This window comes from Tenrec ecaudatus, chromosome 1 (assembly GCF_050624435.1).
Source record: "Tenrec ecaudatus isolate mTenEca1 chromosome 1, mTenEca1.hap1, whole genome shotgun sequence".
Lineage (NCBI taxonomy): Eukaryota > Metazoa > Chordata > Mammalia > Afrosoricida > Tenrecidae > Tenrec > Tenrec ecaudatus.
Window position 1 is genome coordinate 317366120 of NC_134530.1, and position 14562 is coordinate 317380681.

General features: G+C 46.8%; 1 long non-coding RNA gene across 1 annotated transcript in view; it reads left to right on the forward strand.

Moving 5' to 3' along the window:
• LOC142428505 (uncharacterized) overlaps positions 1-6802 on the forward strand; it is a 49563-nt gene extending 42761 nt beyond the window's left edge. Inside the window, exons 3-4 of the long non-coding RNA XR_012780396.1 lie at positions 5799-5864; positions 6031-6802. This is a non-coding gene — a long non-coding RNA (uncharacterized LOC142428505). The remainder of the gene's footprint in view (positions 1-5798; positions 5865-6030) is intronic.
• The last annotated feature ends 7760 nt before the right edge of the window (positions 6803-14562 follow it).

Consider the following 14562-nt stretch of genomic DNA (forward strand, 5'->3'; position numbering starts at 1 on the left):
TGGGGAGCAGCATGGGGCTTCTCACTAGGGAGAGCAGAGTGGGGTTTCCCCAAACACTTGGGAATGGAAATACATAAGACCCCGCAATAAATGCTCCTGGGAGATATATAATGATAGAAATAATGGACGGAGCACACCACGTTCATCGCTGCAGCACTGTTCACAACAGCAAGACGATGGGAAGAATCTAAAAGCTTCTTGGTGGAAGCATGGGAAAATAGATGTTTATGCATAGACACAATGGGAGAAAACTACACATTGTTAAAGAATCGTGATCAAACTGTAAAACACCTTAAGTTAGGTTGGGTTGTCTCAAGAAACAAAACCAGTGACACTCCTCTATCAGAAAGTGCTTTATGTCAAGAAGGCATCTCAGTCCAGTCCGACGCAAGTCCATGAGTCCAATGGTAGCCAGAGTCTTCTTCAGACTCACCTAGCTGCAGGCTGATGATGCGGAAAGATGAAACGGGAGGCAGGAAGATCGTAGGTCACTGTCACGTGCATCGAAGGTTGGTGGGAACATGGAAGGGCTCCCAGTGGGATGACCCACACGGACCCATCCATAGAGACAGGCACAGAATTCAAACAAGCAGGAAGGGAAAGGGCAAGAGAGAGAGGGCTTCTCATTGACTCTTTCATAAACAGGCCACACCCCCACGGAGTCGTCATCAGTCTGTGAGCTGATTGACAGACCCTTTCATCCAGGTACAAATGGACATAAAATCTCACCGCCACACACCGCATGACATGGATGGCTTTGGGGCACATTGTGCTGAGGGAAGGTAGTCAAATCCAAAGGATCAATATAATATGAGAATCCGTCTTTGATGATGGACAGGAGTGGGAGGGGACGTGAGGGAAGGGGACCCAGCTGAAGAAATGGTCAAAGGTGTTAACTTGAGTACAGGGGAGGATAATACAAGGTAGGGGCAAGCAGTGGAAAGTCGGGGAGGACATAAAACAAACCCTTGGGTTTGGGAAGTTGTCGAATATATTAAAAAATGATGATCTGATATGTAAACTCCAACCTAATTAACAATAAAAGCATCTTTAAAAAATAGCTTTCATTACCCCCCACCCTCGCAAAGCAAGAAACAGTTAATGTAGGTTTCTTAAAAAGAAACAGGCTTTTTCATCCTGCAATTACAAGTGTGACATTTTAAAAAGAATCCGTCTAGCTATTAATAAATGACGCATTTTAAAGTTTGGGGTCAGCTGGATATAAAAGGAGCAAAAATATAGGGAAAAATGAACTTCAAAGTCCTTAAACTGACATGACTATGCGTGGTTTTTGATCCGCCATTGTAAATGGCAACATCATAAAGGGGGACATAATTATATTAATTCCACTTAGGAGGAGATAGAGAATCGATGGAACAATAAAGCATTGTTTCCTTTTGTTGATAGATTCTAATTAACTTTGAGCCAAGTGCATTTCTGTTCTAAACAAGAATTTGGATTCTCTTTCTGGACTAAGTTCGTGTCAGAAAAGGAATCCCTTAGTCGAGTGGCAATGATAAGAAACTTGAGCAGGAGGCCAGGAGGAGGAGGAGGGTGCCGGGGAGGAAGACCCGCAACGTAATGATTATCCTACAGAAAAAAAGAGCATTAACTCGAATCCAGCAGTCTTCTAGGTAGCAGGGAAGCAAATGGCCAAATGGCCACAGACAGGTGCGATTAAACAGCCAGCGCCTGGAAAATGAGCGATGGTACCGGAGAACAGAGGCCTCTCCGAATTGGGATCTTCCACGATTGTATTATGAACACTTGCACCAGGAAGAAAGAGAGAAGACAGGTGCAGGAGCAGCTTTTGGTGTGCGCGCTGATGGTAAAGGGCCCGGGCTGGAGCTGAAAGCCGGGATGGGACCCAGGACGATGTTTGAAGGGCACCGACCTGAAACCGACTCCAAGGGCTTGATGCCCAGAGGCCTGTGGAGCATGTGCCTGACAGCAACAAGGTCTGCGATGCAGAAACGAAGCACAAAGGCAAGGGGCAGACCCGCTGCTCGGTCTCAGATAACAGAACAATCGCTCTCCCACTGGGCGCCTCTCTCCCACATCCAGGAAGGCCAAGAACCTGCCTTCCCATCCAGTGAAGTGGAGGATGCTATCGTGGTGAGCATTGTTTCTTCGGGATCAGGTCTGGGAAGACAACCGGGAGGCGAGTGCATCCCAGTGGCCTGCAAGGCTTGCCAGCGGGATCCTCCCTGAGAATTTCAGAGCAATCATGGTGGCAAGAGGAAGGGGAGGAGAGCTTCTTTCTTCAAGAAGGAAAGGGAAGAAGTAACATGGCGTTTGGGAAGGAAGAGGGTAAGGGGCGGGGTGAGAAAAGTAGGTAGGCCCCTCAGGGAGAGGGACTGATTGAGCTTAGACCGTGGGACCATTGTGAGGAGGCGGGCAGGGCCCATTCTGTGGTACACAGGGATGCTGTGTGTCGGAACCCATTCGATGGTATGTGACAGCAGCCACAAGATCAGCCATAGACCAGGGTGCTTCTTTGTGATGAGTTCCAGAAACAATGAAAGATGGTCCTACTCAACCATTGATTTGTGGCCATTTTGGACAGAATTCACCAATCATATGAGGACACGTGAAAATAGTTTGTAATTAAAATAATAGGAAGACGAAGTAAAGTAATTGCATGCCTGCCTCGTTCTTTTTGCTTTTACGGAGGCCTACTAAACCCTGGCGGCATAGTGGTTGATGCGGGGGTTGCTACCCACAAGGTCAGCAGTTTGAAGAAAGTTGAAGTTTCCCACTTGGAAGTCCTCAGGGGCAGCTCAACTCTGTCCTGTAGGGTAGCCGGGAGTCAGAATTGACTCCATGGCAGTGAGTTTGGTTTGAGAAGTAGTAGCTATGAATATTCTATTTATCAGAAATTTTGATTCCAGCAACCTGGTTCATCAAGTTTAATGACATCCTCTAGATTTATTTCAAACCTAAGATGTGGTGGCTTGTGAAAAATGCATTCTGTTTTCCTCTGTGACTTCCTTCTTGGAAAGCTTTTATTATTTTAAAGAGCGATGAAAATCGAAGACACATGACAACCATGAGTCCAATGGACCCCATTCGTCACCACAACCCCGAGACCAGGAGAACTAGATGGTGTCTGGCTACAGCTAACCAGCTGCTCTGGAAGGGATCCCATTAGGAGATCTTGGATTGAATGGGAGAGAAAAACGTGAAGCAAAACTCAAAATCGCAAATCAGACCAGGCTTACTGAGTTGATTAGAGACTAGTGGAACCCCCTAGCCTATGACCCTTCGTCACCCTGCAGGTCACTCAGTGGAAACAAACTCACTCCCATAGTTCAATTTTCAGCCAAACAATAGATCTATAAGGAAAGTCATGACACATATTGTGAGGTACACTCAGCTTAGATTAATCCACCATTTAAGATCAACAGGGCAGAGAGTAGCAAAGAACAACATTCAGAAGGGGAGGGGAAGGAAGGGTAATGGAAACAAAACACAGGGAGGAAATGAGGTAACCATTGTTATATGAAGGGGGTGCAATCAATGAGATGAAAGCAAGCATCTATGAATTATTGAATGGAAAACGAATCTGTTCTATAAACTTTCACCTGATTTGCAGTTTTTAAAGAAATAGACATTTTAAAAACATTTTAGATATTTGAAAATCCTGCAAATAAAACCTTATAAACTTCTATGGAACATAACAGAAAGGACCATGTTGATTAATGTAGTATGAGAGTTACGTGAAACCTGTTATGTATGAGCAACATATCTATCTAGCCACTATAGCAAGTTTTACATGACCGATCCTGGGAGGGCACAGGGAGGGTGGGCTGGAAAGGGGGAACCGATTTCAAGGATCTACATGTGACCTCCTCCCTGAGGGACATACAGCAGAAAAATGGGTGCAGGAGAGGTGGGACAGGGCAAGATATGACAAAATAATAATTTATAAATGATCAAGGGTTCATGAGGGAGGGGGAGTGGAGAGGGAGAGGGAAAGTGAGGACCTGATGCCAAGGACTTGGGAGGAGAGCAAATGTTTTGAGGGTGGTGGGGGCAACGAATGTACAAGTGTGCTGTGCACGGTTGATGTATGTGTGGATTGTGATAGGAGTTGTATGAGCCCCTAATAAAATGATTAAAAAATAAAATTATCAAGAAAAAAATTTTTACATTACAGTATATACTGTACTTCAAATTTAATGTTGATCACTAAGGAGAAAAAGGGCAAGTTGCAGAATCAAACTGCCTAGGTTCAAATCCCAGCTCTAATTATCTAGGGCAGATCACTAAACCACTTAATTTCATATCTATAAAGTCAGATTAATAAATATCTTACAGAGTGAGTCTTACATCAAACATCTAAAAGCGATACACGTACACATTCAACGGACGCTGTGGTTGCTCTTAATGCAGGTCATTGTTGTTGGTTGTCCTTGTGTCGATTCTGACTCATCACAACTGTATGAAGCCAAGTAGAAGCATTGTCTAGGGTTTCCTGAACTGAGATGGGCTTGGTTTGAACTGCCAACCTTTCTGTTAGCAACCAAGTGCTTACCCATTGTACCATCAGAGCCCCTTTGTGGTGGGTAATGGGAGTGGCCATTTTGAACATGATGGGGGCAGGAGTGCTTGCCCAGTAGACTTCTTGTCTTTAATGCCGCAGCCCAACTTCAATTCCCAGCCAATAGACTTCATGTACAGCCACCACCTGTTTGCCAGTGAAGACTTGCCTGCTGCTGTGACACTCAACAGGCTTCAGCTGTGCTCCCGTGTGTAGACGAGGAAGAAAGGCTTGGCAATCTACTTCCCCAAAAGTAGCCAGTGGAAACCTGATGAGTCACACTGCTGCAATCACCAAGCCAATTATGGGAATGGCCAAGGATTGGGCACGCTTAATTCTGGAGTCACCTTGACAGTAATTGACAAGAACAATAGTTTACTAACTGAGCAGTGATCTCATTTGCCTGGGAGCAAGCCAATCAACAACTTTCTGGATGAAAAAGGTCTTTTCTATCTGTATCAGGTTCGTAGCAACAGACCAAACTGACCAAAAAAAAGATCAATATGGGTTTGTATTCCCCTTCTACCCTACCAAATTCAGCGGTGCTATTCTTGAGCGGATGCTGTAGTTTGCCGATGCTGTAGTTTGCCGTGTCAGGGTTCTCTTGGGTCACGGGACGGCTGCAGCTGCTCCAAACATCACACCTTCAGTGTGCAAGGCAGGAAGGAAACAGGAGTAGACACTCATCATAGGACTCTGAACTGTTATCAGGCAGGAAAATCATTCTCAGACATCCTCCCTCCCCTCCCACCCCCTCCCCAGCAGACTTTCCCTTACATCATCTCACTGGACACGTGGCAATTTCTGGTTGCAAAGGAAGCCGGGAATTGAATGTCTGTCACTTTCAGCCACCGCATTGGGAAAGGAGAGCCATTCGGGAAGAAAAAAGTGAAGCAATGTTTGCCACCTGATTTGATCTCTGTGTTTTCTCTTCATCGCCAACCAAGCATATGAACCTCAAAGGCCCATCTCCGTTTTCTGCCAGCATAGACTGCTCTCCCTCAATCTCTACCCAAATGTTCGTTATCAGAGGTAAGCAAGAATAATAACAATCTCCCTCTCCCCGACACCGCACCCAGGTTGTCAGCCAATTTAGAAATCTACAAGTATCCCTCAAAACTCTGGGAATTGCTGAGCCAGATGGTCTCTCACCGGTGAGTCTGTCCCATGACTCACTCTTGTTCCTTGTCTTTCAGACTTTCTTTCTCAGAAATCCCCCTGATCTCATCTCCCTGTTTGCTTCCTCTCCCTTTAGACGGATCAGATGGCTTTTCAAACTATCGCCTTCCCTTCTAGCAAAGCAACAGCAGGAAAACAACTGGTAGGAACAATAGCGCACAAGGGGTTGAATGTGTGTGTGTGTGTGTGTGTGTGTGTGTGTGTTTAGGGAATGGGGATGGAGAAACTAGAATTGCCTTCACATTTCACCCAATTCACTCCCAAATGCACGATAAAAATAAATCAACGCCTTTTTTTGTTATTCCCAGGTGTGATTTCCTGCTTTCTCTTCCCTGTATGCCTACTGGTCCCACCTTCAAAACAAGCAAAAAGAAAAGAGAAGGGGCTTAGAAAGACCCCCATCGGCTCAAAAAGTGAAACCGAAAATCCTTCTCTCAGGAAGGCTTGCTCTACGACAGAGCCTGCAACAAGGCCACGAAAACCTTCTGCTGCTGCTGCCTCTCAAAGGAAGCTGATGGCTTCTTCCCCCACACCTGAGACAGTCAATGCTCATGCGCCATCGAAGATGTAAGACCAAGATCGCTAAACATCAGTCAAAACCATAAAATAAAACTCTAGCGAGATACACAAGGAGCCCCATAGGCGCCAGACAAGAATGTTGAGGCTTAGCCGCCTCCTCAGGAGAAAAGTCCACCTCACACAGGGCAGGAAGGTGCAAGACAGCGGCATCGCGACCAACCTCCCAGGTTGCCTGCTTTTAGGATGATTTGGGATGATCAGAAACATGGGCTTTAGGCTGGGTGGTGAGGTCCCCCACCTTCAGAGGCCCATCACAAACAGGAAATGTCCCCAGCAGAGAAGTGAGATGGGGGTCACCTGGAATGCCACCCTCTGACACAGCCTTGGTAAAAGGGTTGGTAATGTTGCTCTGGAGAGGACACCTGAGCACACACATGCGTTACCTGGAACGTGGAGAGCTACAGTGGCGTGCTTCCAGGAGCCACGGCTCCGAGTTGTGAGCAGGTCAGCTGCAACGCCTGGTGACCTTATGTAGCACATAGTGATCCTGAGTCGTCTTCAAGGCCACTGACATGTTTGAGTCCATGGTTACAGTCAGTGTGTGGTGCCTTCCAACCTCCAGGGCTTCACTTCCTGCCCTATGGCACTCACTGCCATTGAGCTGATGTCCACTCGAGCAACCCTACAGGACCAGTAGAGCTGCCCGTTGCCAAGTTTCTGAGTATATAATTCTTGAGGGAGGTAGAAAGCCCCGTCTTGCTCCTGCTAGCACTGTAGTGGACAATATTCCACTGTGATTCGTAGGAAAGTTTTCAGAAGTCGATCATGCACTTGGTCTTCCTGCCCAGTCTTAGTCTGTAAGTTCTACTGAAACTTGTCCACTGTGGGTGACCCTGCTGGATGTGACCTACCAATAGCAGAGCTGCCAGCATCATAGCAACAAGAAAGCCACCAGGAGGAGAAGCTGAGAGATAGGGGAGGTGACCCTTATTGTTGCTAGTTGATTACTGACCTCCTGATTTAGATAAAGCTCCTACTCGTCTCCTGGCGGCATGGCCGGTTCAGCATTGGCCTACTAACTGCAAGGTGAGCAGTTTGGACCCATCAACTTCTCTGTAGGAGAAAGATGAGGCTTTTTGCTCCTGCGAAGATTTACAGCCTCCTGAGAGAAAGAAGTGACAGTCTGCTCCCCTAGAGAGGACAGCCTTGGGATCCCTCTGGCTCCAGGAGTCAGAGTTGACACACACTAGACTAGTACTGGATTTCGGTCCGTCCCCCACCCCCACCCCAGCCTTACGGGGCAGCAGGGCTGGAGAGAACATGAGGACAAATTAGGAGCCACGCTGGTCTTCTATGCTTTCTCTCAGTCCTTCAGATCCAAGGATTAAATGGGCAGTTCCCTTGGTCTTTTACACCTGCAACTTATACTAGCAATACTCAGGGTCACAGGGCACCAGGCAGAGGCAGGGACGAGAGAGCAGGACAGCAGCATGTCACTGTCCATGGCTGATTCCTTGGGTCTTCTGAGAGCCCCTCAAGAGGAAAGGGAGGTGGCTGCTGTTGGAGGCGGGTCTTTGGGTTACAAAAGAATGTGTGAGGAGCCCCCAGGAGACTGGGGAAGCCTCTGTTTTAGTGGACAGGCTCTGAAGTATGCTGGCTTTTCCCAAGAAACTCCTTTGCAAAGACTACAGTCAACGACTGCACTTTCTTACCAAAATATATGTATTTTGAAAACTCTCAGAGAAAGTACTTGGAAATTTTTACAAAAGAAAAAGATTTACAACTTCAGAAACCCACAGAGTCATTCTCCTCTGCCCTAGAAGGTCGCTCCGAGTCAAATAGACTCGATGGCAGTGAGTTTGGTTGGTTTGGGGAGTTATCCGTTCAGGGGCACAGAAGCTGCCTGGACCATGAGTGCCGGCCTGCTATGGCTGAGTTCCTCTCTGTCTGGACTCACAGAAGTCTGCAAGGGTCCCCAAGTGCCTAAGGCTGCACAGGAGCATTGTGGAGCGCTCCAGAGAACACTTGCTGGAAAGGCACCTTATCTTTGGTGGATTGCATAACAAGTAAGGTGGTGCTCAGACCTCCATTTACCAGAGACTGTTAACACATTCCATTAGGGGATAATCCTATTAAGGTTGGAGAATTCAACTGAATAGGGATTTGCAAGGGAATGCAATGTTCTCCGGAATGTTAATATCTCTAAAACTACTGAGCAAATGCAATAATGAAATGTAATAACTCCTTGCCGTTGTGAGCCGCTTTTAGATAGGAAGCACTTAGACACGTATGGTTTTTTTTACCATCTGATGAATCACCAGGTAATCCTACCTGCTGGAAACTGCTACCAATCTACTGTCATGAAGTTTCTGACTTCCGGTCCTTACCACTGTGGTGGTTAGCTGCTTTCCTGGTGACCTCAGGACAACAGAACGAAATGATGCCTGTCCCGTGCCAGCTTCACGGGGGTGGGAGTGGCCGAGCACATTTGCATGGCTGTTTTGTGTCTTCCAAGCTGGGAGGGATGAATGGCTGCTCACCTTCCATCCACTGACAACGTCCAGCTATAGTCCGCAGGCTTTTTGTTGGCTCCTGCTCAGAAGGAAATCGCAGGCCGTGCTTCCTCGTCTGCCTTCACCTGGACGCTCCGCCAGAACCTGCCCACTGTGAGTGACCCTGCCGGTGTTTGGAATGTCAGAGCCCACATCATAGGGTCATGCAAGGATGACAAACTGACAGGTGTAGGGCGGGGGCTGCTTTAGAAGGTTTGCTTTGAGACGCGCTCTATTATTTCTCCATTTTGGTCGTCCACAGTGTCTGTCTGTTGATCCAGCTGCCACTGTTATCGTGACCCCCTTTGCTCCTGATACAACTTTCCCGTCCCCTGAAATGGATGCTGTAAGACACGTTTATCATGAGTGGCTCCTGTAGGGTGCCAACCACCCCCACCAGAAACATTTCTGCTCCAAAATGTAGCCACCGCAGAGATGCAAATTCCACATAGTCTATGGGCATCTACTAGGGGATTTCTACGAACCTGAATTCTCAACAAACACCCTCGACAGTGATTTGCGTGCTGACAACTCAGGGACATGGCTCTCCTGTTCCAGGGGAGTGACTTAGAATAAGAAGGGACTTCAAAGCATTTGCAGAAACATCCATCATCTCTATAGGGTTAAATCCTGCCCAGCTGGCTACCGGGGAAATAAATGGCAAATAAATAAAAGGCACTTTACAAACAAAAGACATTTACAAAAATTAATCAGGTGTAAGGCCCGAGGACTTACCAAGTTCTAGAGTGGAGATGACCTGAACACCCCAGCCCATTGCTGTCGGGTTCATTCTGACTCATTGCCATCCTATATTAGGTTCCCAAGGCTGTAAATCTTCATGGAAGCAGACAACCCCATCTTTCCCTAGTGGAGTGGCTGGTGGATTTGAACACCTAATCTTGTGGTTAGAAGCCCAATGCCTAACCCACAGCACTACCAAGGCTCCTTGGAGTTGGGACTCACCAAGCCAAACGCACTGCCATCAAGTCCATGCCAATTCATAGTAACCCTCCAGGGCAGGGTAGAATGGCCTGTGCATTGTTGAGACTGTAGGCTCTCACGGGCAGATGGAAAGCCTCGTCTTTCTACCTCAGAGCAGCTGGTGGTTTTGAACTGTCATCTTGCAGTTAGCAGCCAACTCAGAACTCCTGTTAGTTGTGACTAAGGTAGGAAGTAAAAATCACAGTACTATTATATATAATATTTAAGACAACATTTAAAAGATAAACATTCCTGCAAAAAATTACAAGTTTACATAAAGACAAGATCGATCTGTATTTTGGTTAATGCTTTGTCCTCAGAGCCCACCATAACTGCACACAGCACTGCTAGAGAAGCCTTTTCCTCTTCTGGGTTAGCTAGCCCCAGATAGACTTTGTCCAGGCTTCTAAATCTATCTAAAGGTAGAGCTAGGAGTCCTGGTAGCCTATGGGGTTAAAACTTGGCTGCTAACTTCAAGGTCAATAGTTCAAATCCACCCGCTGCTCCACAGGAGCAAAATGAGGCTCTCTGCTCTCGTGAAGATTTACAGCCTGAGGATGGGGAAATAGACCCATGTGCATATATTGATAAGTTTAGGATTAAGGTAGCAGATGGACACTGGGCCTCTACTCAAGTACTCCCTCAATCCAAGAATACTCTGTTCTATTAAACTGGCATTCCATGATCCTCACCTCCCCAACAAAATTGCTGAAGACAAAGTGGGTGCATAAGCAAATGTGGTGAAGAAATCTGATGGAGCCCGGCTATCAAAAGATACAGCATCTAGGGTGGTGTTCATCTGGGAACTTTAGAGGAAAAAATCCACAGAAATTCATGTATAAGAGAAAGTTTTATATAAAGGTTAAGTGCACATCAAGAAAGCATCCCAATCTAGTGCTTCCCAAGCCTACAAGTCCAACATTAACCAATTAACCCACATGTCCAACACCAATCCACAAATTCCTCCTCCATCTCACAAAACACACGCAATGATACCGAATGCAGGAGAAAAGCTGAGTCAGTGAATGTATAAGCATCTCAGTGCTGGCAGGGGTCTCCACCCAGGGCTGCATCGGGGTAAGTCCATGTGGCTTCTCCTCAGGGATGTGTTGCAGGAAGTGAGCCTTGCCAGCCAAAACAGGGAACTGCCTAAGGCAGCTGCACCCTGGTCCGAACATCAGAAAGCCATTAACCCTCTGCCCTTCAATTAACCCCACATGTGTTTAGCAGCCAGGTTGGCACAATAAACTAACTCAATGGTCTTAAAGACTTGAAGATAAACAAGCGGCCATTTATCTCAGAAGCAACAAAGCCCACATGGAAGAACCACACCAGCCTGTGGGATCACGAGGTGTCAAAGGGGTCAGGTGTCAGGCATCAAAGAACAGAAAATCATATCATTGTGAATGAGGGGGAGTGGGGACCCAAAGTCTATCTGTAGGTCACTGGACATCCCCTTATGGAAGGGTTGCGGGGAGGAGACCAGCCCATCAGGGTGCAGTGTAGCAACGATGAGACATACAACTTTCCTCTAGTTCCTAAATGCTTCCTCCCCGACCCTCCCCATCCCCACCCCACCCCTGCCCACTATCATGATCCCAATTCTACCTTACAAATCTGGCCAGACCAGAGGATGTACACTGGTACAGATAGCAACTGGAAACACAGAGAATCCAGGGCGATGATCCCTTCAGGACCAGTGGTGAGAATGGTGATATCGGAAGGATTAGGGAGGGTAAGAAAGGGGAAACTTATTACAGGGATCTACATATAATCTCCTCCCTTGGGGACGGACAACAGAAAAGAGGGTGAAGGGAGACATCGGGCAGTGTAAGATATGACAAAATAATAGTAATTTATAAATTATCAAGGGTTCATGAGGCAGGGGGGGAGCTGAGAGGGAGGGGCAAAAATGAGGAGCTGATGCCAGGGGCTTAAGTGGCGAGCAAATGTTTTGAGAATGATGAGGGTAACGAATGTACAAATGTGCTTTACACAATTGATGCATGTATGGATGGTGATAAGAGTTGCATGAGTCCCTAGTAAAATGATTTTTAAAAGATGTACAGCCTCAGAAACCCACGGGAGTAGTTCGGCCCCAACTCCTGTAGGGTCACGATGAGTCAGAATCAGCTTGATGGTGCTGCTTTGGGCTAGGGATTTGGGGGGGGGCGGTGCTGATGAAGGCAGGCAGGCCATTTCAGCCCCGTGTCGTGGTTCAGAAGGTTTGAAGGCCGAAAGCTGACTTCATTAACTTGGACACCTTGTTCTTTCTTTGAAAATGAAAATTGGATTGAGCTCTGGGTCCTCACTCAGGCAGAAGGCTCTCCCGGTGGCAGGATTAACTGGCTAAGACATACAGGCTCATAAGAAGCCTCACTACCTCGGCTCACATTCAATTTAAGGGACTCTCAGCTGCAGTTGCAATGGCCAGAAAGGCTCCTCGGCGGAGCCTCATGCTGCCTCCATTGCTGCTTGCCTGGGTGTGTAAAATTTTAACTCCTTTATAAACATGTGTGATTGGTATAATTGGTGTAATTATAGGTATCTAAAAAAGCAGAAAATGCCTATGTAACAGCTGCCAATAGTTGGTTTCAGGAAACATGCAGTCACTTGTGGAGAGTCGGGCTCAGGGTATATAAATGCTTGGGTAATATTATTTCCAGATGGACCAACTTGAGTCAGAGATGGAAGGGAGATAGAACGGTGCTCCCTCCTCCAGAACTGGGCCACGCCGCCATGTGGGGGAGGGCGATGCTCCCCTGAGGGGATGGGTGCTCAGCCGATTGCAGAGGGACTGGACATAGGCTAGAGCCCCAGTGGGCTCCACCTTGGCAGGATTAGAGACGTACCATTTCAATCATCTTTTGTCAGGCTTATTTCTAAATGTTCCACAGTGGTGGAGGGGAGGCTCTGTTAATAGTGGCACAAAGGGGGAAATGGACAACCTCTAGTAGACAAACACGGGCCCTGATGGTGCCGAGGTTAAAGAGATTGGCTGTTAACAGAAAGGTTGCTGGTTCAAACCCACCAGTCATTCTGTGGAAGAAAGATGAGGCAGTATGCTTCCTTAAAGATTACAGCTCTGGAAACTCTATGAAGTAGCAATTCTACTCTGTCCTAGAGTGTCGGGACGAGTCGGAATTGCTTTAACTCTGCTTTGAAGATGAAGAAGTCTATGGTTCAGTTAAAGCAGTTAGGTGCAGGTGTGTAGATAACATCCATTGGACTAATGCTCATCTTAGGATATGCAAATCGTATATAGTATACCTTTCTATGCAAACACTTCCAGATTCACTAAAACGTCTATACCACGAAATTGCTGTTGTGAGGGGTGGTGGAATTGGCTCTGACTCACAGTGGCCCTGTGCGTATCAAAGTGTAACGCTGCCCGGTCCCGTGGAACCCTCGCCATTGGTGGGTTTGAACCCTTTGTTACAGCCACGGTGTCGATCAATCCTTGTGAAGGTCTGCCATGTTTGACCCTGTGCTTTACCAAGGAAGATGGCCTTCTCCAGGGACTGGTCTTAGTGCATCCAACGCCCACAAGTGAGACAAAAGCCTTCCATCCCTGCTTCTAAGGACTGTTCTGTTACACTCCTTCCAAGACGGCTTTGTCCATTCTGTTGGCAGCTGATGGGGCTTATCCCATATTCTCAGCCAATGCCACTACTCGAACGCATTACTGCTTCTCTGGTCTTCTTTGTCCGTGGTCCAACTTTCATGGAATAATCTAACAATAATTGTATTGCAAAGAGGCATTGGCGTACTTCAAAATTCTAACATATATTGACTGGACAGTGGGGGAGAGAGGGTCACTACTTCTGGTTCTATGTAATTTGGGTGTTGGTAACCTGAAACTGACTGCCTGAAAGTTTGGCTGTTTGAACTCACTCAGAGGCCTGTGGGAAGACAGGTCTGATGATTCACTTCTAGAAAAAAACCCAAACTAAACCAAGCCCTGTGCCAACAACTCTATGACAACTGACAACAAAAGCGTACAAAAGACGGGTTTGCCAATCTCTCTCACAGCCATGGATGCATGTCCAACTCATAGCGACCCTATAGGAAGGGGTAGAACTGCCCCTGTGGGTTTCCAAGACTGTCACTCTTTACAGAAGTAGAAAGTCGCATCGTTCTCCCTCAGAGCAGCTGGTGGTTTTGAACTGCTGACCTTGTGGTTAGCAGCCCATAGAGTAACCACCATGCCAACAATGCTCCTGTTCTACCGACAGACAGAGAGAACATGGAAATGGTTTGAATTTCTTTACTCCCTAAATGTGTGGAGCTAGTTCTGGTTCATAAACATTTGTGGTATTTTGAGGCCATAAAACCACTTTTTCCAGTTTTCTGCATTTGATCCGCAAACACTGCCTTCAACATGCTCCCATTCTTTTCAGGAAAGTGTAGGTTTGGCGAGATGGGAATTTAACCAGACGTTGAAACAATTCAAAGGACTCAGCCCTTGGCAGGTTCCCAAGGTCTTCTACCAGCTAACCTGCAGAATGGCCATCCACATCACTACCCAGCAGGTAAAGAGATGTCCTCCCACCTTTTCCTAACAGTTCTCACTCCATGTTGTCATATTACTCACCAGCTTCATTTCACTTCCCACCATCTTCTTTGAAGCATGCAAATGTGCCTAGTTACATGTATCCAGAAAGTGTCTACCAGAGTGGAGGATTGTCTCCCACCTTCAACCAGCTGTGCTAAAGGCAGCATACTGGGTTTTGTTTTGAGGGGACTGAGATTTTAGTAATAATTATGATAGTAGCAGTTAAATTTAGA